We start from the raw sequence: 26129 nt of genomic DNA, 5'->3' as shown, positions 1-26129 counted from the left end.
CAGAGCCTGAAGTATTTTTACCATGTGGGAAGGCTTGTCTCAGGTGCTTCCTTTTATTTCCTCTACAACTTTCCCTCCCTCTCTGCCCACTAAAACCAGTATCTATATACTCTCTTACTTCTTATCAAGTGTCCACTGTTTCCTTGCCCTATGACATCTAGGCATGTGGAGCCACTGACTCTCTCTGGATCTTTGGTTAACATTACTCCCTTTTTGGGTAAGACCTGCTGTTTAGACATTTAAACCTTGGAAGTAATTAAAGCAGATCTTTCTTTATATCTGTGTAAGTTCTAGGGACAACTTATTATCTGAGTTTGTTGCACGTAGTGACTATGGGGATCAGGCAAGCTCATTTTAACTATGTGAGGGTCTTGGTCCATTGCCTCATAGTTTCAGAGTTTGAAATTTTTTCCTCTACCTTACTTGTTCTCTGTTTTCCCACAGGGAATAGACATTTTGAATGTATCAGTGTTCTGTTACGACCTAGGTAAATATAAAATACAAAATGATTTTGCCATGTAATGTAATTAGGATGGATCCTTATGACTTATTCATTATTTACAATATTTTTCTTCTTTCATGAAAGTTACTAATGAACAGGTAATTGAATGCTATCAAGAAAAACATATTGGAATTCTTAGCCTTAATGGCAAGATTGATTTAGAGTAGAGTTTGAAAATGAATACCCAAAGTCTGAATTGTGTTAGCAAAGTCTCTTGCTTTCAAGATAAGTAGATGATGATAGATAGGTACACACATACATACATAGATGATAGATGGATGATGATAGATGTGCAAATATATAGATATGAAAGAGAAAAAGGTGCATTTGCATTGCTGGGCATAGGATAGAGAACACGATCCTTTCTAACTGTAGGCAGACCATAAATTCTCCAACTACCCACAGATACCACTACTACCAAGTGACTTGCAGCCAACTTAGTTTACACATTTTATTACCTTCTTGAACTCTGTGTGCATTTAAGTTTGAGGCTCCTGGTTTGGTATATTCAACTGGGTAATTACACTCTAAAAAATCTAACAAAGAAAAGGTTTCATTAAAATAAAATATATTACACGCAAATGCATGAATCAAAAGTAAAACTTAAGTAAACAGAAAAAAAATTCCACCAAAGGCAGCATTTTCCAAACTGTGTTGAAGATATGCAGAGAAAATAAAGATTCCAAGGGCAAAAAATATGGGAAACACTCGTTTAAAAAAGTGAACCGATAAACTGTTTTTTAATTGTAGTACTCCACATAATCTGAAATGGACTAATGTGTAATTTGGGTCATCAAGGTATCTTCAGGTCTGTATGTGTTCAGTGTTTCATATGTGTATTTTGTAATAGAAACTTCCCATACGTGCATGCATGCAGTATCTTCTGGAATGACTATTTCTTGAACCATTCTTTAACTCCCCTGTTTTTCTCTTCCTTAAAAATAATAGGATGCACATGAAGGACTCTGTAATCATTCCAATTTTCAACAAGAAAGATGAAACAATAGGCATAATAATATGTCTATTAAACATAATAGAGAACTTTACTAGAGTTTATGTCTGGAACTGTCTTCACTGCTATTTGTTTCCTGCAGGCTATTCTTGTCTGTACTTCCTGTATAGATACCTATGATCCAGGACCATATATTCTAATACAGTAAGCTTAGAGGCTTGGAGGGCTTTAGACATTAGTGTCTTTTCATAGGATCCTCACTTGATTCTAATGCAGTCCAATTTTGAGATCCACCCTTCTGGACTCTTCTTGCTTACCATGATATTCAATATCTCTCAGTCTAACAAAATCACAAGGACAACATTCCTCATTTACTTTTACCTTTACATGTGTTTCATCCTCTGGGAACCTAATCTTTCTTTACTGGACATTGGACTGCCCCTATTATCCTGCATGACACTGGCAGGAATATATATCTCCAGACTGTGATTGTTAATTTAGTTATTACAACTGCCTAAGACTTTTGACAAAGAGCTGCATTACCTGTTGTGGAGGGAAAAAAATGTCTTATTCTAATATCTTGGAGGAAAAAAAAGTCTTATTCTAATATCTAAGGGAATTACCTGTGTGTAACATTAGAACACAGTGACCACAATAAGAAATTTTTAGTAGCTGAGAGAAAACAGATTTACATATTCCAAAGTTGGGCAGATTTTCATCTGAAGCATAAATGAAAACTGCTGGTATTTAAGAAAACAATACCAGTTTCATTCAGTTTCAGGTATTGCATTACAGTGCATAAATCTAATGAAATACAGCCCTCAGGTTAAACAGAGATGTTCCCTTCAAATATATGAATATTAACCAGCCCATGACATTCTCAGTCTCATTAGCCCCAACTAGTTATTTCAGCTTCTGCATATATAAGTTGGCCTTCCTCAGAGAGCAACCAACCTGGGGTAATGAATTGAAAACTGATGTCAGGAGAATTGCAATTTTGTTTCAAAGCAAAGAATTACAGTGGGGAACATCAATGCTGTTGACAAAGACTTCTCCTGGTGTTCTGCATTCTGTCATCAACAATTCTCACCTGGGGACAACAAAGAGGATGGTCCCATATGAGTCTCACTTTCTAGCCTTTTGTGTTTGTGGCTTTCTTTGTCTTTTCTCCTTTTTTTAGTTTTTTTTTTTTCTCCTCTGTTTAACAACACAAAGGAGAAGTGTAACAGCCAAAATACAGATCAATGCCCTCTAAAATATAAGCTTATGCAATGGTGGAAATTTTGCTTTGTGATTTCACAAATCTACTTCTTTTTGTGAGAATGATAGTCATGGATTTCTCATCTTTACCTGAATTAAGTCTTTTTCATGAAAACATCACCACATCCTGCTTTTCTTATCTTATCATTTCTGTCAGCTATCTTCCTGAAAACTATATTAGATTGTATAAATAATTATCTTTGAAGATTAAAAAAAATTTGTCATGGCAATTTTCAATATGGTAACTTAATTCAATGTCAAGGTTACCAGTGACTGCTACATAACTAAAACCAAGGGTCAGTTCTCAACTTTCATCTCACATTACCTATTTGCAGCATGTACTACATTCCTTTCTTCTTGATACACTTTCTTCATTGGGTTCCAGGATCCCACGTTCTCCTTTTTCTTCTCCTACCTCTTAGTCTCTTTTTCTAGTTTCTTCTCGTCTCCCTGACCTTGAAAAGATACCATTACCCAAGTTTCAGACATTGGACTTCATCTTTTTTTCTAACTATAGTTATTATCTTGGGGACTTTCATCTAGTCTCTTGACTTTAAGTAACTCTTGTATGCTGGTGACTTATGTATTAGTTTCCAGGGCTACTGTAACAAAGTACCATAAATTGGGTAACTTGAAACAATAGAAATTTATTTCTCACAGTTCTTGTAGCTAGAAGTTTGAAATCATGGTGTTGTCAAAGCCATACTCTATCTGAAGGCTCTAGGGAAGACTCTCTTCTATGCTTTTCTCTGCAATCCTGGTGTTGCTGGAAATCCTGGGTGTTCATTGTGCCTTACAGATGCTTCACTCAATCTCTTCCCCCATTGTAACATGACATTCTCCTTGCATGTCTGTGTCTTCCTCTCTTTTCATAAGAACACAGTTATATTGATGAAGAATCCACCCTACTCTACTCCAGTATGATCCATCTTATTTTAAATAATTACATCTGCAATAAGCATATTTCTAAATAAAGTCCCCTTCTGAGATTGCAGGAAGAACATGAATTTAATGGAGATGCTATTCAACCTACATCTCTCTTGTGAACTCCAAACATGTGTATCCAAATTTACATTCTTAGCTCTATTTAATAGGTATTTCAGATTTAACATATAGAAAACTGGACCGCTGTTCTGCAATCCTAAATCTATTCTTACTACAGTTTCTCCATCTCAATTCACAGCAACTCCATCCTTCCAGGTACTCATTCAAAAACTTTCAAGGCATTATTTCTCATTTCTTTATTTCATACCCCACAACTAATTATTCAACAAATTCTGATGATTTAAAAATGCATCCAGAGTCCAATTTCTCCCTGCCACTTCTATTCCAAATCCCATCAAGCTAATCAAAGCAATTTCTTGTGATTGCTTACAAAATGAGTTGTCCTGTTTCCCCCCTTGCCCCTCTTGAGTCTATTCTCAAAAACATACACAGAGCATAAAGCCATCACTTTAAAACAAAGTCAGATGATGTTATTCTCTATTCACTCCTGTAGCATTTCCCTCTTTCTGTGCACAATAAATGTCCTGTTACAAGATTCTATGAGAACTTTCTCCCACTTACCTCTCTGACTAGATCCCCAAGCTACATGGGGCTTCTTTACCATCCTGATATTTATCAGGTACTTTACTGTCTCAGAACCTCTGTATTTGCTTCCACCTCTGCCTGGATTCTTTCTCAGTTATTCTTAAGGCTTGTTCCATCCTCTCCTAGAAGTCTTTATTTAAATCTCCTGTTTTCTCTGAGGCCTGCTATGAATACTCTATTAAATATTTTGCTGCCCCAAACTCTCAATCCCCCTTTCCAATTAATTAGATTTTTCTCCATAGGAGAAACTTACAACTTACACTACTTTTGTATATTTACATTACAGATCTCACACTACCTACTTTGCTTATGTGTCTCCCTTTTTCAGAGTGAAAGTATCAGGAGGTTAGAGGTTTTGTTAGCTTTGTTCAATGCCATATGCCCTGCATTTAGAAGAGTGCCACACTGTGGTGCTAACTACTATTGCTGAATGAAAGAATGAGCCATGTCTGTTTACAAGAAATAGTAGGAAACCTTGAGGATTGTGTTTAATAAGAGCAGGTTCTACCCTAGCTCTACTGTTCGTAAAGCATTTGCTCTGTCGTGAGTATCTTAATCCCATGAAAGTTCTGTTTTACAGATTATCTCCCATTATGTGAACACAGTCTGGGAAGTGCTGAACTAGATTATAGAACCACACTCAGCCTGTCTGTCTCAGAATTTCCTATGTACTTGGAAGATTTATAAAAGGCCAATGTTACACCACAAAAAAACTAAACCCTCTATTTGCCATTGTCAAATGCATCTCTGTCTGAAACAATTATGTTGAAAGCTTTAAAGAGTTACAAAGCATGAGCAGTGTTCTCTTCACAGATGTGGTTAAGTATTAGGTCAACGTGTCTAATGTATAAAAATGGACAGATCTAGATTTAGTTCTGATCAGAAAGGTGAAAGAAGAATGCAAATGGTAAAGGAGAAACAATTGCCAACCTGCTCGTCTTTGTCCTAAAGAGACTAAAAATGCTACAAATCCCTAACAGAGCTCCTCTATCCCTTTTCCATCAGTTGGTATATAGAGATAATATTTAAAAGCTTTTGTTCATCTTCTCTTTCTAATTGCTTCCAGTATTAGGATTTAACTTTCCAATATGGCAAAATGTTTTTTTCATAAACTGCAATGTTTTGGAAAAGGGAAAAATATTTCCCAAAGTATTATATTAATGAATGTTTATGAGATTCAGTTCTGGCAATTCAAAGGGCTCCTGTGATACCTATTCAGAGAGCTCATTTCAACAATACAGACATTTAGTGTGACAATAAACCAGGTTATTTCATGCAAGATGTGGAACTTTCCTTCAAATGTTAACTAATTTTCCCATTCTGAACACAGATAATCATGAATTCATTTTATTTCCCATTCACATAAAAATACTGAATAACATACCTCTACAGATCGACACTATAAGAGGTTTTGAACCTCTTTCAATTTAATTGCATTCTGAAATCCCAATTAATTATGAGTGGAATTATACTGTTCTATTATGAGAGAGAGAAAAGCCAGTTCCATAGGGTTGGGTAAACACCTACTCATTCATTGATCATAGAACTTTCTTCCTGTCAGAAAGTAAAATGAGGTGACCTGATCAACTCCAAGGCAGATGTGGTTTTGGTAACTACAGACAATTATTTTCCAGGGGAGAGACTTAGCACAGCTCTTTTGCCATGCTATGTGAAGACATGTTTTCTGATAAAATCAGGTTTAAAGATATTAATCACGGCTAGTGAGATTTTTAAGAATCTTTTCCGTAATACACTAAGTGGCTTTTGACACAGTAGAAAAAGAAGAAAAATTAGGTCTCTGTGATCTATTATTTCTCCATCTCTAAAAGGTGAGTTAGAATCCTCTTTGAACAATATTGACATTGTACAGCTCCTGCCTCAGTAGGTAAATCATCAGGCCATGCATATTTTGATTACTCAAAAAGACAGATATTCAGTTTGAAAAAAACTCCATTAATTTTTGAAGACAAAAAGGTCTCTCACTTCTATAAATTACTTCCATTGATTGTAATCTCCTTCTCTATGTTCTGTAGCACTGAGAATTTGAGGCTACATAGAAGGCAATGTAATTCTGAGAGCACAGGGTTAGAAACCATCCAAAGCCTAGCAGAAGAAGCTTTTGTAGGTCACACAGACAGTAAAGAGTAGGGATTAATAAAACAACCATGTCCAGAAACTGACTTGGTAATAAATTGGATATTACTGGAGAGAGAGGGAAGGTATCTAGAAGGACAGTTGGTTTCTGGATTATAAATTTGGATTGACAGAGATAATGGATGGATGATGGATAGAAAACATAAAACTGTGAGAAACATCACTGCCACATGTCTGGTGAACAAAACCTAAAACTGGGTGAGACTGCTTACCAATAAAGAAAACAGGAAGAAGGATTGAAGGGGACCTTGGAGTGAGCCCTGAGAATTTCCAAGCATAAGTGCCCTAAAGGGATCAAGCATCTCCATGTACTTAGAGTAACATGCTTTGAGTTTGACTGTGATCACATCACACTTCTTGTCAAAAGCATTCAGTGACATTAAATATCCACAAAACAAGGCCAAATTTTTCTGATTGGCATTTGTGACCCTCCCCTGCCCTGCACCACCACCACCATGGTCTGATTTCAGCATACCATTCTAACTTCATTTCCAAGGATATCTCTCAATATTATCTTTGCTCCAGAGTCATCTTCTACTAGCTCCTATAAGATTTCCTACTTCTCTGGCTTTGCATATAAAATGCTCTTTACATGTAATGACAATGTCCACAAGCCCCCACCTTCTCTGTGTGTTTCATTTTTCTTCAAGGCCCAGATCATTTTCTCTCCTGGTAAAGTTGGCAACAAGCTCCTCAGCCCCATCATCTCATTTCAATAAGATATTTTCTGCTTCCCATTATATCACATGCCCTCTAAATCATGTTTTGTGACATGACATAAACAGGTAATATGCATAAAGTGCTTACTGTAAAACCTAGTATGTTGCTGGTACACAAGCATCATCAGTTGCCTTTTCCTGTGTCTATCACAGTAGCATACATGTGACTTTGTATGTAGACATTTCTACAAGCAACTCACATTACTGAATGAACAAAAGCTTGAGTATATGAGATAATGCAATATAATACACAATAGATTAATTTTCCATTGCCCAAATGTTGCTTCTCTTAGTATACATATAATGATATGTAAGAGGGCTTCCTTGGTGTTGCAGTGGTTGAGAGTCCACTTGCCGATGCAGGGGACATGGGTTCGTGCCCCGGTCCAGGAAGATCCCACATGCTGTGGAGCAGCTGGGCCCGTGATCCATGGCCACTGAGCCTGCACGGCCAGAGCCTGTGCTCCGCAACAGGAGAGGCCACAATAGTGAGAGGCCCACGTACCACACACACACAAAAAAAAGACATTTAGGAGTCTGCCTTTTCCCTCTACCCTTCACCAAAGACACACACACATTCATAAAAAATAGCTTTCATAACAATTCTATGATTAAAAACATAGTATGAGAGAAGAGGTAGATTATTCAAGAAACATGTAGCATGGAAAATAGTAACTATCTTCATATATTCGAGGATCTGCCACTTTGGAAAAAAATGAGTAGAATCCTGTTTATTCTTAGCTATTAGTAATAAAACCTTATCTTGTTAACAAAATATATCTTGTTTTTCAAGGGAGGAACAATTTTCTAAAAAATAAAAAATTAAAATGTGTGTGACCTCCTCAGAGTTGGTGAGTTCATTTTCTTTTCTTTTTTCTTTTTTTTTAATCATGGAAGAAATAACTTTTAATTTATCAAACTATCCTAAAGATAAATATACCACTTTGGAGGTGTGTCATTAAAGATACTTAAGTATATGTTAGATAATCAGTACTGGGAAATATTTCTAAATAATTGATTATTATTAAATCAAATTATATTTAATACCACTGATTGTATTATTATATCAGAGGTGACATATATTCCAAGGTTTTTTTTTTGTTTTTTTTGTTTTGTTTTGTTTTTTTTAATTTAACATCTTTATCAGAGTACAATTGCTTTACAATATTGTGTTAGTTTCTGCTGTATAACAAAGTGAATCAGCTATATGTATACATATATCCCCATATCCCCTCCCTCTAACATGTCCTTCAGACCCTCTCTATCCCACACCTCTAGGTGGTCACAAAGCACTGAGCTGATCTCCCTATGCTATGCAGCTGCTTCCCACTAGCTAGCTATTTTGCATTTGGTAGTGTATATATGTCAATTCTACTCTCTCACTTCGAGCCCAGCTTACACTTCCCCCTCCCCGTGTCCTCAAGTCCATTCTCTTCATCTGCATCTTTATTGCTATCCTGCCCCCAGGTTCTTCAGAACCATTTGTTTTTTTAATTCTATATATACGTGTTACCATATGGTATTTGTTTTTCTCTTTCTGACTTATTTCACTCTGTATGACAGACTCTAGGTCCATCCACCTCACTACAAATAACTCAGTTTCACTTCTTTTTATGGCTGAGTAATATTCCATTGTATATATGTGCCACCTCTTCTTTATTCATTCATTTGTCAATGGACACTTAGATTGCTTTCATGTCCTGGCTATTGTAAATAGAGCTGCAATGAACATTGTGGTATATGGCTCTTTTTGAATTATGGTTTTCTCAGAGTATATGCCCCATAGTGGGATTGCTGGGTCATATGGTAGTTCTATTTTTACTGTTATAAGGAACCTCCATACTGTTTTCCATAGTGGCTGTATCAGTATACATTCCTACCAACAGTGCAAGAGGGTTCCCTGTTCTCCACACCCTCTCTGGCAATTATTGTTTGCAGATTTTTGATGATGGCCATTCTGACTGGTGTGAGGTAATACTTCATTGTAGTTTTGATGTGTATTTCTCTAATGATTAGTGATGTTGAGCAACCATTCATGTGTTTGCTGGCAATCTGTATATCTTCTTTGGAGAAATCTCTATTTAGATCTTCTGCCCATTTTTGGATTGGGTTGTTTGTTTTGTTTTTGATATTGAGTTGCGTGAGCTGCTTGTAAATTTTTGAGATTAATCCTCTGTCAGTTGCTTCATTTGCAAATATTTTCTTCCATTCTGAGGGTTGTCTTTTCATCTTCTTTATGTTTTCCATTGCTGTGCAAAGGTTTTAAGATTCATTAGGTACCATTTGTTTTTATTTGTTTTTATTTTCATTTGCTTAAGAGATGAGTCAAAAAGGATCTTGCTGTGATTTGTGTCATAGAGTGTTCTGCCTATGATTTCCTCTAAGAGTTTTATACTGTTGGCTTTATATTTAAGGCTTTAATCCATTTTGAGTTTACTTTTTTGTATGTGTTAGGGAGTGTTTTAATTTCATTCTTTTACATGTAGCTGTCCAGTTTTCCCAGAACCACTTATTTAAGAGGGTGTCTTTTCTCCCTTGTATATTCTTGCTTACTTTATCAAAAATAAGGTGACCATATGGGCATTGGTTTATCTCTGGGCTTTCTATCTTGTTCCGGTTATCTATATTTCTATTTTTGTGCCACTACCATAGTGTCTTGATTACTGTAGCTTTGTAGTATAGTCTGAAGTCAGGGAGCCTGATTCCTCCAGCTCTGTTTTTCTTTCTCAAGTTTGCTTTGGCTATTCAGGATCTTTTGTGTTTCCATATAAATTGTGAATTTTTTTTCTAGTTCTGTGAAAAATGCCATTGGTAGTTTGATAGAGATTGCATTGAATCTGTAGATTGCTTCAGGCATTATGGTCATTTTCATAATGTTGATTCTTGCAATCAAAGAACATGGTATATTTCTCCATCTGTATGTATCATCTTTAATTTCTTTCATCAGTGTCTTATAGTTTTCTGCATACAGATCTTTTGTGTTCTTAGATAGGTTTTTTCCTGGCTATTTTATTCTTTTTGTTGCAGTGGTAAATGGGAGTGTTTCCTTAAATTCTCTTGCAGATTTTTCTTCATTAGTGTATAGGAATGCAATAGATTTCTATGCATTAATTTTGTATCGTGCTACTTTATCCAATTCATTGATTAGCTTTGGTAGTTTTCTGGTAACATCTTTAAGATTCTCTATGTATAGTATCATGTCATGTGCAAAGAGTGACAGCTTTACCTCTTCCTTCTGATTTGGATCTCATTTATTTATTTATTTATTTATTTCTCTGATTGCTGTGACTCAAACTTCCAAAACTATGTTGAATAATAGTAGTGAGAGAGGACAAAATTGTCTTGTTCCTGATATTAGAGGAAATGGTTTCCTTTTTTCTCCATTGAGAATGATATTGGCTGTGGGTTTGTCATATATGGCCTCTATTATGTTGAGATAAGTTCCCTCTATGCCTACTTTGTGGAGAGTTATTTTTTATCATAAATTGGTGTTGAATTTTGTTGAAAGCTTTTTCTGCATCTGTTGAGATGATCATATGGTTTTTCTCCTTCAATTTGTTAATATGGTGTATCACGTTGATTGATTTGCATATATTGAAGAATCCTTGCATTCCTGGAATAAACCCGACTTGATCGTGTGGTATGATCCTTTTAATGGGCTGTTGGATTCTGTCTGCTAATATTTTGTTGAGGATTTTTGCATCTCTGTTCATCAGTGATATTGGCCTGTAGTTTTCTTTCTTTGTGACATCTGTGTCTGGTTTTGGTATCAGGGTGATGGTGGCCTCATAGAATGACTTTGGGAGTGTTCCTCCCTCTGTTATATTTTGGAAGCATTTGAGAAGGGTAGGTGTTATCTCGTCTTTAAATGTTTGATAGAATTTGCCTCTGAAGCCATCTGATCCTGGGCTTTTGCTTGTTGGAAGATTTTTAATCGCAGTCTCAATTTTAGTGTTTGTGATTAGTCTGTTTATATTTTCTATTTCTTCCTGGTTCAGTCTCGGAAGGTTGTGCTTTTCTAAGAATTTGTCTGTTTGTTCCAGGTTGTCCATTTTATTGGCATGTACTTGCTTGTAGTCATCTCTCATGATCCTTTGTATTTCTGCAGTGTCAGTTGTTACTTCTCCTTTTTCATTTCTAATTCTATTGATTTGAGTCTTCTCCCTTTTTTTCTTGATGAGTCTAGCTAAAGGCTTATGAATTTTGTTTATCTTCTCATAGAACAAGCTTTTAGTTTTATTGATCTTTTCTATTGTTTCCTCATTTCTTTTTCATTTATTTCTGATCTGATCTTTATGATTTCTTTCCTTCTGCTAACTTTGAGATTTTTTTGTTCTTCTTCTCTAACTGTTTTAGGAGTAAGGTTAGGTTCTTTATTTGAGATGTTTCATGTTTCTTGAGGTAGGATTGTATTGCCATAACCTTCCCTCTTCGACCTGCCTTTGCTGCATCCCATAACTTTAGAGTCATTGTGATTTCATTGTCATTTTTTTCTAAGTACTTTTTGATTTCCTCTTTGATTTCTTCAGTGATCTCTTGGTTTTTTTAGTAGTGTATGTTTTAGCTTCCATATTTTTGTATGTTTTACAGATTTTTCCCTGTAATTGATATCTTGTCTCATAGTGTAGTGCTTGGAAAATATACCTGATAAAATTTCAAGTTTCCTAAATTTACCAAGGATTGATTTGTGACCTAATATGTGAGCTATCCTGCAAAATGTTCCAGCACTTGAGAAGAAAATGTCTTCTGTTGTTTTTGGATGGAATGTCTTATAAATATCAATTAAGTCCATCTTATTTAATGTAGCATTTAAAGCTTGTGTTTCCTTATTTATTTTCATTTTAGATAATCTGTCCATTGGTGAAAGTGGTGTGTTAAGTCCCCAACTATGGTTGGGTTACCGTCAATTTCCCCTTTTATGGCTGTTAGCATTTGCCTATGTATTGACGTGCTCCTATGTTCGGTGCATAAATATTTATAATTGTTATGTTTTCTTCTTGGATTGATCCCTTGATCTTTATGTAGTGCCCTCTTTGTCTCTTGTAATAGTAATTATATTAAAGTCTATTTTTTTCTGATATGAGAATTGCTACTCCAACTTTCTTTTGATTTCCATTTGCATGGAATATCTTTTTTCATCCCCTCACTTTCCTTTTGTATGTGTCTCTAGGTCTGAAATTGTTCTCTTGTAGACAGCATATATACAGGTCTTGTTTTTGTTTCCATTGAGCCAATCTATGTCTTTTGGTTGGAGCATTTAATCCCTTTACATTTAAGGTAGATATTGATATGTATGTTCATATTACCATTTTCTTAATTGTTTTGTTTTTGTTTTTTTTAGGTCTTTTCCTTCTCTTGTGTTTCCTGCCTAGAAAAGTTCCTTTAGCATTTGTTGTAAAGCTGGTTTGATGGTGCTAAATTCTCTTAGCTTTTTTGTCTGTAAAGGTTTTAATTTCTTTGTCGAATCTGAATAAGATCCTTGCTGAATAGAGTAATCTTGGTTGTAGGTTTTTCCCTTTCATCACTTTAAATATGTCCTGCCACTCCCTTCTGGCTTGCAGACTTTCTGCTGAAAGATCAGCTGTTAACCTTTTGGGAATTCCCTTGTATGTTATTTGTTTCTTTTCCCTTGCTGCTTTTAATATGTTTTCTTTGTATTTAATTTTTGATAGTTTGATTAATATGTGTCTTGACGTGTTTCTCCTTGGATTTAATACTGTATAGGACTCTCTGTGCTTTTGGACTTGATTGACTATTTCCTTTTCCATATTACGGAATTTTCAACTATAATCTCTTGAAATATTTTCTCAGTCTCTTTCTTTTTCTCTTCTTCTTCTGGGACACCTGTACATCGAATATTGGTGTGTTTAATCTTGTCTCAGTGGTCTCTGAGACTGTCCTAAATACTCTTCATTCTTTTTTTCTTTATTCTGCTCTGTGGTAGTTATTTCCACTATTTTATCTTCCAGGTCACTTATCTGTTCTTCTGCCTCAGTTATTCTGCTCTTGATTCCTTCTAGAGAATTTTTTATTTCATTTATTGTGTTGTTCATCATTGTTTTTTTGCTGTTTAGTTCTTCTAGTTCCTTGTTAAACATTTCTTGTATTTTCTCTATTCTATTTCCAAGATTTTGGATCATCTTTACTATCATTGCTCTGAATTCTTTTTCAGTTATGCTGCCTATTTCCTCTTCATTTGTTTGTTCTCGTGAGTTTTTGCCTTGCACCTTCATCTGCTGTGTGTTTCTCTGTCTTCTCATGTTGCTTACCAAACTGTGTTTGGGGTCTCCTTTTCACAGACTCCAGGTTCCCATTGTTTTCTGTGTCTACCACCAGTGGCTAAGGTTGGTTCATGATGTTGTGTAGCCTTCCTAATGGAGGGGAGTGATGCCTATGTTCTGGTGAATGAGGCTGGATCTTGTCTTTCTGGTGGACAGGACCATGTTCGGTGGCATGTTTTGGGGTGCTTGTGACTTATGATTTTAGGCAGCCTCTCTGATAATGGGTGGGATTGTGTTCCTGTTTTGCTAGTTGTTTGGCATAGGATGTCCAGCACTGTAGCTTGCTGGTCGTTGAGTGGAGCTGGGTCTTAGCATTGATATGGAGATCTCTGGGAGAACTTTTGCCATTTGATATTTCATGGAGTCAAGAGGTCTCTGGTAGATTAATATCCTGAACTTGGCTCTCCCACTTCAGAGGCACAGGCCTGACACCCAGTCATAGCGTCAAGACCCTGTCAGCCACACAGCTCAGAAGGAAAGGGAGAACAAAAGAAAGAAAGAAAAAAATAAAATAAAATAAGTTATTAAAATAAAAAATATTATTGAAAATTTTAAAAGTAATAAAAAAAGAAAGAAGAAAAGAAAGAAAGAAAGAAGAGAGCAACCAAAGCAGAAAACAAATCCACCAATGATAACTAGTGTTAAAAACCATGTTAAAAAAATAATAATAAGAGGACTGCCAGAACGCTAGGACAAATGGTAAAAGAAAGCTATACAGACAAAATCTCCCAAAGAAGCATACGTACACACTCACAAAAAGAGGAAAAGGAAAAAAAAAATACATATATATCTTTATATTAAAAAAGCAAGAGAACAACCAAATCAATAAACAAATCTACCAATGATAATAAACTCTGAATACTAGACTAAGATAAACATAAAACCAAAAATGAATTAGATGCAGAAAGCAAACCCCAAGTCTACAGTTGCTCCCAATGTCCACTGCCTCAATTTTGGGATGATTCATTGTCTATTCAGGTATTCCAGAGATGCAGGGTACATCAAGTTGATTGTGGGGATTTAATCTGCTGCTCCTGAGGCTGCTGGGAGAAATTTCCCTTTCTCTTCTTTGTTCCCACAGCTCCTGGGTTTCAGCTTTGGATTTGGCCCCACTCTGCTTGTAGGTCACCTGAGGGCATCTGTTCTTTGCTCAGACAGGACAGGGTTAAAGTAGCAGCTGATTAGGGGGCTCTGGCTCACTCAGGCCGGGGAGAGGGAGGGGTATGGAATGCAGGGTGAGCCTGCAGAAGCAGAGGCTGGCATTCCGTTGCAACAGACTGAGGCGCGCCATGTGCTCTCCCGGGGATGTTGTCCTTGGATCACGGGACCCTGGCAGTGACGGCTGCACAGGCTCCTGGGAGGGACAGTATGGATAGGGACCTTTGCTTGCACACAGGCTTCTTGCTGACTGCAGCAGCAATCTTAGCATTTCATGCCCATCTCTGGCATCCATGCTGATAGCCATGGCTTACCCCTGTCTCTGGATCTCATTTATGTGGTGCTCTGAATCCCCTCTCCTCACGCACCCCAAAACAATGGTCTCTAGCCTCTTAGGCAGTTCCAGACTTTTTCCCATACTCCCTTCCATCTAGCTGTGGCATACTAGCCCCCTTCGGGCTGTGTTTATGTACCAAACCCCAGTCCTCTTCCTGGGATCTGAACTTCGAAGCCTGAGACTCATATCCCTTCCCCCACGTGCCCCAGCAGGTGAGCAGAGAAGCCTCTCAGGCTGGTGAGTGCCTGCCAGAACTGATCCCCTGTGTGGGAGTCTCTCCACTTTGTCCTCTTCAACCCTAATGCTGGCTCTCCTCTATGGCTCTGAAGCTTCCCCTCTGCCACTCCCTGTCTCCACCAGTGAAGAACCTTCCTAGTTTGTGGAAACTTTTCTTCCTTCACAGCTCCCTCCCAGAGGTGCAGGTCCTCTCCCTATTCTTTTGTCTCTGTTTTTTTCTTTTTTCTTTTGCCCTACCCACATATGTGGGGTTTTTTCTTGCCTTTTGGGAAATCTGAGGTCTTCTGTCAGCATTCAGTAGGTGTTCTGTAGGAGTTGTTCCACCTGTAGTTGTATTTCTGATGTATTTGTGGGGGGGGAAGGTGATCTCCACGTCTTATTTCTCTGCCATCTTGAAGGTTTCTCCAGGATTTTCCATTTTGGTTTCCATATGAAATTGTTTTCATCAAATATTCTTACAGAGCTATTTTTTCTTTAAATAAAAGTCACTTCCTTTTTGAAACACATTATTTTAGAATACTTTAAAAATAAAGAGATAATAATGGAATAAATTAAATTCCCATAGCCCCACTATCAAGTGATAATAAGTACTTTCATGCCTTTCCTTTCCAGAATCATTTCTGATATGCAATTTTTTGACTCATATTATACCATTGCATACCAATTCATGGAGAGCTTACTCATTTAGAATTAGATATTCTTGGAATTAATTCAAGATCTTCAAGACACATAACTAGTTTAGTGATCTCACTTACAGTTAAAGAAACTGCTACCCAGAAAATGTACATAAATTGCCCAACATTCTATAGCAAACTAGAGGGGAACCAGATCTTCAGTGTTTTCCCAGAGCTTGTTGCATTGCAGTACACATGCAAGAATGAAGGGTGGAGTAGAATGATGTGACTTTTGGTAAGATTTTTTCTTCTTAAGGATCTTTATTTGAGGTATATTTTAAAAAGCATAAAATTCACCCCATTCAAGTGTACAATCTAAATTTTTTTGGTAAATATACAAATAGTATCACCATAAATCACTTTTAGAACATTTTCATCACTCCAACAATATTCCTTATGCCCATTACAGGTAATTACCCTTCCCTCCTATAGACCCATGCAACCATTAGTCTACTTTTTGGGTATAGAAAAATTTTGGCCAGCCTTTTAATTTCCTTGACCTTCAGACTATTCAACTTTAAAATCGGGTAATGATAAGGTACTATGAAAAGCAATGTAAATGTTTGATATAATGAGAGTACAAAAAATTAGAAGGAGTATTAACAGTAATATATTCATTGGTATCATTCCAAATAGAGCACAAGGAATTTACAAGAACTGAGATTCCAGCTTATACTGGCATGAGAATCAAGGCTAGAGTTCAAATTTAAATCAATCCATCCCATTACTACATTTTACCAGCTAAAGCCAAATGTGCTGTGAGATCGTATTTCCAAGCTTCTGCTTCACATCCAGTGTGCTCCAAATGCTATCTTTTACATTAGGCCTTAGGAAGTGATGAATCAGTTGAATCCTCATCTTTTGGCCTTAGAACACCTGTTAATGGAGCCAATTAAGGCAACGGATGACAGAGATTTGGAGGAGATGCTGACACTTGTCCAGAAGGAACTGTGCTGAGACTGCCCATGGAAGTCTTAAATAAACCACCAAACAGCTGTCGAAAGGTAAGGATTCTGAAAGTCTTGGTCCAAGCCAGAATTTAGTAACAGTAATGAAGTCATTTTTTTTTTTTAGAGTTTTTTTTCTTTTTAATTAATTAATTAATTAATTTTTGGCTGCGTTGGATCTTCATTGCTGCACACGGGCTTTCTCTATTTGTGGTGAACATGGGCTACTCTTCATTGAGGTGTGTGGGCTTCTTACTGTGGTGGCTTCTTTTGTTGTGGAGCATGGGCTCTAACATGCAGGTTTCAGGAGTTGTGGCACATGGACTCAGTAGCTGTGGCTCATGGGATCTAGAGCACAGGCTCAGTAGTTGTGACACACGGGCTTAGTTGCTTTGTGGTATGTGGGATCTTCCTGGACGAGGGATTGAACCTGTGCCTCCTGCGTTGCCAGGCAGATTCTTAACCACTGTGCCACCAGAGAAGTCCCAATGAAGTCAATGTCTTTGGATCCTGTGGTTGAAGAAATGTGCCTTCGTGACCATGTAGACATTCTATCAATTCTGCTTCTCATTGTAAAGTCTGAGCTGCACATCCGAGTTGTACATCTGAGAATAATCTACTAAAAATATCTATTCTCTACATTTGAAGTGCCTTGGCTTTCCGCTGTGAGTCAGATGAGAGGGGTCTGCAGTGTCAACGTGCTTATTCCAGCCAGAATAACTAATAACATGTTTGAAATCCAGTAGCACTTCACTGCTTTCAGTAGGACTGGGGGCACCTTGAATTTCTTTTTTTCAGATTGATTAATTGGAGCCAACTCAAGGTATGCACAAATTTCCAAGTTTTCAACATTAATCACATAAATGAACTGAAAATAATTAGCTCATGGTGACTTTCTGACTTATAATAATAAACCCCAACTAAATATACTTAGTCCAGACAGCTAAATATAACGTGGAAAAAAGGAAACAAACAATCCAAAACCTCCAGGCAATTTTTTTTCTATGTAGCTCTCCTAGTAATTAACAGACAGTTCTGTTTAATTGGCACACATGATTAAGTGACATAGTGGAGTACAACCTAAACCATTTTATTCAGTAGTAACATATGAGGAAGAGTAACTTTGGAAGGGGAATTAATAAGGAAAAGTGAGGCTTCAAAAATACTTGAAAATACTACTGCTAATCCCTAAATTTTGTGATTACTCAAATTTAAATATTATCTCTTCCATTGCTTGTTTTTGGTTATATTTGCAAATTTTAAAATAACTATTGAACTCTTAGAATTTTATCCTACACTCCATCCTACTGCCACTGCCCTACTACCTCAGATTATAAAAATGATACTGTCATTACTTCTTTTGGTTTATAATTCTAAATAGTTAATTTGACTACAAATACAGGTTTTCACTGTAGCTTTAAGTTTGAAGAATTTTGTATAGGAAATGCTTCAACAAAATAAAAAGTAACTCTGCTTATTTGGACTTTTAAAAAAATTATTTCCAAAAAATAAAATAAATTGCCCTTCCTCTAGTTGTATGTGTGCTTAAGAAATGGAAGTTGATTCATTTGCTTTAGAAATGTGAGGAGAGATTATACCAAGAACAGAAATACAGACAGCTAAACGAAAACAGTTGAGCCTCACCAAGGAATCCCAAAGGGAATGTTTACAGTGGTGTCAGGGATCTCTCTACAATGTAAACTGAGTAACCAACTTAACTACCCTGAATTTACTCAAATGCAAATGGTAGGACTGACCTTTATTGATCAATATCAATTTTGAAATTGTTTCATTTTCAGACACCTAAACACTCAAACAGAGCAAACAACAAATCCATGCCAGCGTGTTTTGCCTAGTCAACAGAGGGTTTCCATCTTTTAGATAAGGGCATATCAGTGTATGTTTAACAAGTTGTAAGTATATTCCTAAGTCTCAGTTCTTCTTTCTCTATTTTCTTTTCAATAAGACATCATGCATTCTCATGGTCTCCATCAACTTCTATATTTGTGCTTACTATGATATCCCATGTTAGAGTTTGTACAAAGGTCCAGTCCTGTATCTCACTGCCACCTACACATTTTCAGTGTCAGCAAATGTTGATGTCTCTGGTACCAAACTTACAATTCCTTTTAAACTATTTCTTTCTCCCAATAGTCAGGTGTTATTCTACACCCTAGGGAGTATCATTTGACCCCTGCATTCCTTTTCAGCTCCTTCTTCCTTTCTCCCTTGTCACCATACTTTCCTCTCATCTTGTTTCCTGAAATGGCCTCCTCCTTTTCTCCAGGTCACTTCTGTACTTTCATACTGTCACCAAGCTAATTTTCCTTTAATGCACTATGTGCATTTACTTGTTTTTTTTTTAATTCATTCATTGATTTATTTGATTTAATCACTCAATTGTTGAGCATCAGTGATGGACAGTTTTTATGATGCTTCTCATTTTCAATGAGATAATGTTGTACACAAAACAATTCATTGGTTACTTAAAATTTTATGGTTGATTTTCCATCAACAATTTTCAACTTTCATGCTAACTATTTTCCAATACAGCTGTCCTCTATGATATAGATGTGTTCTATTTATATCACTCCTTTGGAAGGTTCAAATTAGCTCCTGTACCTATCCAAATTTTTGCTTGCATTATTTCCAGAACAATGTACATTACATTTTTTTTTACTTTCCCATTATTCTATTTTCTCATTACCCACCCCCAGAATGTTTCATCTTCTCTCCCTTCTTTATCTACTCAAGAATCTTCTCCTCTAATCTCCTTGTAGTTCCTCTCAATCACTTTTGCCCTCTAGAGTTGATAACTTTTCATTATTAATGGAGTAAATTACATTACAATGTATGATCTCTTGGGGACCAGAGAATGCATAGAATTCTCTTCTGCAGTGTCCACATATCCTGTGCCTTACTCAGTATTAAATACAGAATAGGTATTTTATATATTCATTTGTTCTAGTTTCATTTCCTCCTCTCTCTTTAAGTCCTGTCATTTTCATCAAGTTGCCCCCTTCTATTCCTTCACCTTGGGTGGCTCTTTGTATATTTTTTAAGACTATATGTCTCCAGAAAATTTTTTTAAAGATTTCAAACTACTGGTCAAAATTGCACCCAGAGTCACTAGATAATCACATATTTCCCTACTTCCCTCTCACTGAGGTATTCTTAGCATTTGTATTGTGTGTGTGTGTGTGTGTGTGTGTGTGTGTGTGAAGTTTTTAAAATGTAGTATCATCCTGTCAGTGAGTACTGCCTGCATATACATATTACACTGAACTGGAAATTTGGTGACAATGAATAAGGGTCAGATTTAAGAAATTTCACCAAGTGGCTGACTATGATAGTTAAATGCAAATGGTGAAGGAATCTTAGAGAGCTTAGGACAGGGATAACAACAATGGCCTTAATTTCAGTTCCTCTTCTAGCTACTTGCCCTTTAGTAGCCTCTATTGCCTCTGAATGCAATGATCCATCTTGCCTTTTCTCTGCCTTCTCTCTTTCCTCTTCCTCTACTCTCTAGCACATTGGCTCATGTCATCTATTTGTCTTAATTGTTTACTTTGTTTAATTCTATCCTCCCTTACAATTTGAGAAAAACAAAACTACCATGCAAATCCACATTGGAGACATAAAAAAGAAAATAACTTGAGGAATGAGGACAAGTAAGGAAAATTAAATATGAAGAAAAGAAAAATTAATTTCCATTCCCCTATCCTGAATCCCTGAAAGGGATTGTTTTACCTAGAGAACTGTTTTCTGATATCAGGCACTTACCTCAAGCCATTCATATCTATATTACAATATTCCCTGACTGGTTAATTGTTACTTGTCATTGAGCCAAAACAAGGAGAAGGCAAAGTAACCTGGGAAACTGCTGAATAAGGCTGTCAGTAGAGACTTTATACAAAATGAAGAAAAAAATCCAAACATCTAGGCATTAAATCTAAAATAGCATCTGTCAAGAAATGCTAGAGATGTGCCACATTTTATCTAGTTATCACTTAATATTCCCATTTGTGTACTTTGCCCTTTTCCCCTGTTAGCTACATTCACATTTTATTCCAAAATACTGTTTTGAATCTAAATTCTCCCACTCTCAGAAACAAATGATAATTGAAATAATGTAATAAATACAACATCTTTTCCATTTCTCATCTTAAATTTTTCTGTTACATTCCAGACATTCCAGAGACAAATTACATTTTTGCATATTATATCAAGACAAGTGCAGTCACAATAGCCATTTATTTCTCAGCATTTTCATTTCTTCTTTAATGAACTTTCCCTGAGGACATTCTCACAATTGAGTATTTATTTATTATAAGCAACAAAAGAAATCTTGATTGTTCCAGCTGTGACAGAGAAACTTACTTTGATAAGCATACTGTAGATGAAACAAGTAATAATAATAATAAACATTTCGATACTCTGGGATCTAAAGAAACAAAAATAAATGAAGAGGCGGTGGGTTAAGATGTTCTCTTTTCCATCTTTCTATGAAAAACCTATTTCTCATCTCTAGGATCAAATAAAACTTCTGTTTCAAAATACCAAGGCTCACTATAAATTACTTTAAAATAATGTAGCCTTTACTGATAAAAATGCCACAACAAGATCTTTGAAAAGCAAAGTTCTATCTCTTAAATATTTAGTAATAGTAGTAACATTTGTAGCAGGTAAACCATCTTTTTCACAGACACATTTTATTTCATAAAACTGTTGACCCACTTTTATATAGGTATTTAGCATTCATCCTTTCATTCATTTATGCATTCATTATCATTCATTTAATACTTTTGAGGGACAAAGATTTGGCATGGTTTAAGTCTCTAAAACTGAATTCAGTGACTTTAGTTCTCAATTATATTACTGATTAATACTTTGGAATCCACTAATATCAACTGGAAATTATTCATTATATCAATTCTACTTGTTTCCAAAAAGGTAAGTAGCAGTCAGTTAATATGTATGATACCAATTACTAAAGAAGTCCAGAATAGAGGGAAAATAATTATTTCTCATTACTTTACCTATATACACTGGACGGTTGGAAACTTATATAACATAAAAATGGACTATCCTTTTTTGATTGTGTGTGTGTGTGTGTGTGTGTATGTGTGCACATTTATAAAAGAAAAGTCAAAATGGCTTCTGAAAGTCATTCATCTCTATGAAGATATATATTAGATTATGCATTGCCCTTAATAATTTTCCTCACTTCTAAATCTCCTTCACCTTATAGAAACCTCCATTTCCTTTTCTATCAAGAATACAACTAGAGGAAAACCTCCATAAATGATCTCTGGATAGAGGACAGAATAATTAACCGACTGCTTAACTTACTAAATATGTAAAGTGCAGACAAGCATTGGCATTTCTTTTATTTTAGGTAAGTAAATAGAGGTATAATTCATCATTTTGGAAGGATAAGATATTTTAAACATAGCTTCATTTTGTGAGATTTAGTGTAATGAAGATCTTGGTATATTATACAATTTAAGTTTACAAGCCATCAGGTCTTCTTTAACTATTTAAAGAAATAAGGAGTCATTTAAAAAAATATTTACAGGTCAATTGAAGAACTAAATGTGAAAAACAAAACCATAATATTCTTAAAAGATGATATAGAGACTACTTCTCTGAGCTCAGGAAAGAAAATCATTTTCTAGACTTACACAAAAAGAGATCATAGAGGAAAAGATAAAGTCAGCTACAGTACAATAAAGAACTTTCATTTTAAAATAACAACAACAACAACAAAAAACACCATAAAGAGGGTAAACAAACAAGTTTCCAACTGGGAGAAGACATTTGTATCATATAAAACTGACCAAGTGTAAGTTTTCAAATATATAAAGAACTCCTAGAAAACAACCTTAACAGATATTGTCAACAAACCTGGAACAGGCACTTCAGGGAAGAGGAAATCTAAAGGGCCAATAAACATAAAAGTATGCTCCACCTAATTAGTATCAGGAAAATGCAGATTTAAACCCAACAGAATAGCTGATAGGACAAAGTCTGGCCATTTCTAGTATTTGCAGAGACATGAATTGATGGGACCATCATGGACATCTACATTTCCATAGATATCACCTTGCATAGCTGTACCCAGAGAAGGGCAAAAGGATATTCAGAACAGGGACACTTTTGGTAATGGCAAAAGCCAGAAACAATCCATGTGCACGTCAGCTGTAGAATTAAACAGATTTACTGTTGTCAGCATAAGTGGATCTAAAAAACACAACATTAGAAAAAGAAGTATGTTCTGGGAGAATATACAGTGTCTAAATAAAAAATATATCAGTTTCAAAAAGGAGTCAAATGCAAATTATAGTTCAATAAAATATATATATAAAAAAAGTTGAGCCCAAAATATAGTGATGGAACATGCACCCTTAATATATGGATGAGATACAGGATATTCCATAGCTTCCCAGTATCTCCCCACAAATTACTTACCATCTACTCCCAGCAAATTAACAAGGGGACAATAGTAACCTTAGAGTGGAAAAAATCACTGAGTGATACTACATTAACCAGGCAGACAAAATAAAATCATTTAAAAGAAAAAAAAAACAAATTAAACAATGTATCATTTTGGAATACAAACAAAGATAAAAACACTAAAGAAAATGATAGGCTAATGAACAAGAAAGTAAGACTAGCAGATTCTCTCCTGAGAAGGAGCAGGATATAATCAAAGAAAGACACGGTGACTAAGCTACTGACAATGATCTGTTTCTTAATCTGAGTTGTAAATACACAAGCATTTTGTTTGATAATTGTCTTTAAAGCAGTAAACATATATTTTATTTACTTCTCTGCAAGCCTGATAACTAATGAAAATAAAATGAAAACAAACCCCCAAATGAAAATAATTTTTAGGTGAAACAAGTAGGAATCCATTGCCTATGAAATTTCTGGATAGAAGTCTCAAAGACTGCCATGTATTGGTCCCTATTTATTGGTAGTCACTATTTATCTCATCAGGAAATGGATAGAGATATTCTGAAAAATATAACCCACTGTGGTAACCATTGTAGCTATTGCCATTCCACCCCATCCCCTCAGATCACTTTTTTCCATTTCTAGGAAACTACAGCTTCCCCTCACCCACAACCATAGCTCATTTTCTAATGGCCCACATCTGTGACTATATTTGCAAGGTTGCCTCTTATTGTGAGGAAGTCACTTTGCATGCAAGCAGGAAGCGTCTCCATTGCAAGGCCCTTAAGCTAATGTCTGACTGTTGCTGGGCTATGAAATTCCAGCACCCATGCCTTCACTTAGGATATAAACTCAGAATCTCCCATACGTGTTCAGCCTAAGGATGTGGTTTTACCTCTACTGGGCTTCTTCCCACTTCTTTCCTCACTCTTCTACTCTCTACAGAAATCCCTTAGACACTAATCCTCTTCTCAGAGTGCACCCAAACTCACACAGCCATGAGGTTGCTGATATGCCAAAGTTCAACTGTGTCTTTTCTTTTTCTTAGAAGACCATTACTTGGATTTAGTTTAAAATAAGCTTGGCTTGGGCTTCCCTGGTGACACAGTGGTTGAGAGTCCACCTGCCGATGCAGCGGACACGGGTTTGTGCCCCGGCTAGGCCCGTGAGCCATGGCCACTGAGTCTGCATATCCAGAGCCTGTGCTCCGCAACAGGGGAGGCCACAACAGTGAGAGGCCCGTGTACTGCAAATAATAATAATAATAATAATAATAATAATAATAATAATAATAATAATAAATAAATAATAAAAATAAAATAAGCTTGGCTTTGCTCTTAACAGGCAATGTTTTCTGGGGTAAATCTAGAGCAATGACAACTATTAGCTCCTACTCTCTGTATGATGATTTATAAGGACTCAACAGAGCTTTAGATGTAAATATTTCAAATAACAATCCCATAATAACATTTTAAAGTCTGATGTAAAATACACAGAGGAGAATCAGATAGTCCTACTAAAGATGAGATTGTCTATGTTCCTTTAATCTCCATTGTTCAAGGCACAATATGCATTCTGGACTCTCCTTGTAGGCTCTATGTAGTCCTTCCTTGGGGAATCTCCTGACTAAGTGTATGTGGAATAAAAGAGCGAGTGATACTTTGCCTTTGTCATATAAAGAGAAGCATGGATCTATGGTTTTGTATCTAATCACTCTTGTGGGATGGGTAATGAGGGACATATGATTAGATGCATGAAAAAATCATTCAGAACTCCTGGCCCCATGTCCCTAGTAGACAGACTTAGGACCTAGTGAAATTAGTGATAATGAAAAATGGAAAATACTCCCATGTTTGGATTGGCACTGATATTTATTCACTCTGGAATATTTTTTTTTAATGACAAGCATATTGTATTAGCTTTCTAGGTTTACTATAACAAAGCACCACAAAGTGGCTTAAATAAAAGATATTTATTGTCTCATTAGAAATCCAAAATCAAGACATCAGTAGGGTTGGTTCTGTCTGAGGACTGTGAGGAAAGTTTCTGTTCCAGGCCTATCTATTTGGCTTATATATGGCCGCCTTCTCCCTATGTCTCTTCACAATGTCTTCCCTCTATGCATGTCTATGTATCCACATTTCTCCTTTTTATAAGGATACCACCAGTCATATTGGATTAAGGCTCACCATAATAACCTCATTTTTACTTGATTTTCTTTGTAAAGACCCAGTTCCAAATAAGGTCATACTATGAGGTACTGCAGGTTAGAACTTCAAAATATGAATTTTGAGGAGACACTCATAACAACTTATAACAAATATTAATATTAACTACAAATATTGTCATATTTTAGAGTTAATGAAGTGCTCTGAGGTGTTTCATTTTACTATATTGTTTTTAATTCCATTCCATTATAGAACTGAGTTCAGGGGCAGTTAGTGGCACATTCTACAATCCAAAGATAGGGTAGTAGGGGAGTTGTTGAACTCTGACATTTGCTGAGAAGATCAGATATCTTCATTGCCACACAAGAACAAAAGGTTATATATGTTTAATGAATCTAAGAATTTCTCTTTCGGGACAATTTACGCTGCCCTCAATGGAAATCTCTGAGAAAGAGAATGGATCTTTTTTTGCCTTCCCACTTTTATACTTAAAGAGAACAGAAGAGATTCCCACCCACCTCCCACCACTACCAACACATAAGGATGTGATACACCTACATGAATAGCTATGAACAATGAAAGACAAACATTTTATTATATACATGTGACTGATTTGCTGGCTATTATTATTTCTAGGGCAGGTATAAGAGAAGTTAGAGAAGTTGACATCAACTTAAGCTAAGTCCACTCT

This window comes from Mesoplodon bidens (assembly GCF_964165515.1).
Source record: "Mesoplodon bidens genome assembly, chromosome: 13".
Classification (NCBI taxonomy): domain Eukaryota; kingdom Metazoa; phylum Chordata; class Mammalia; order Artiodactyla; family Ziphiidae; genus Mesoplodon; species Mesoplodon bidens.
This window is presented reverse-complemented; position numbering follows the sequence as displayed.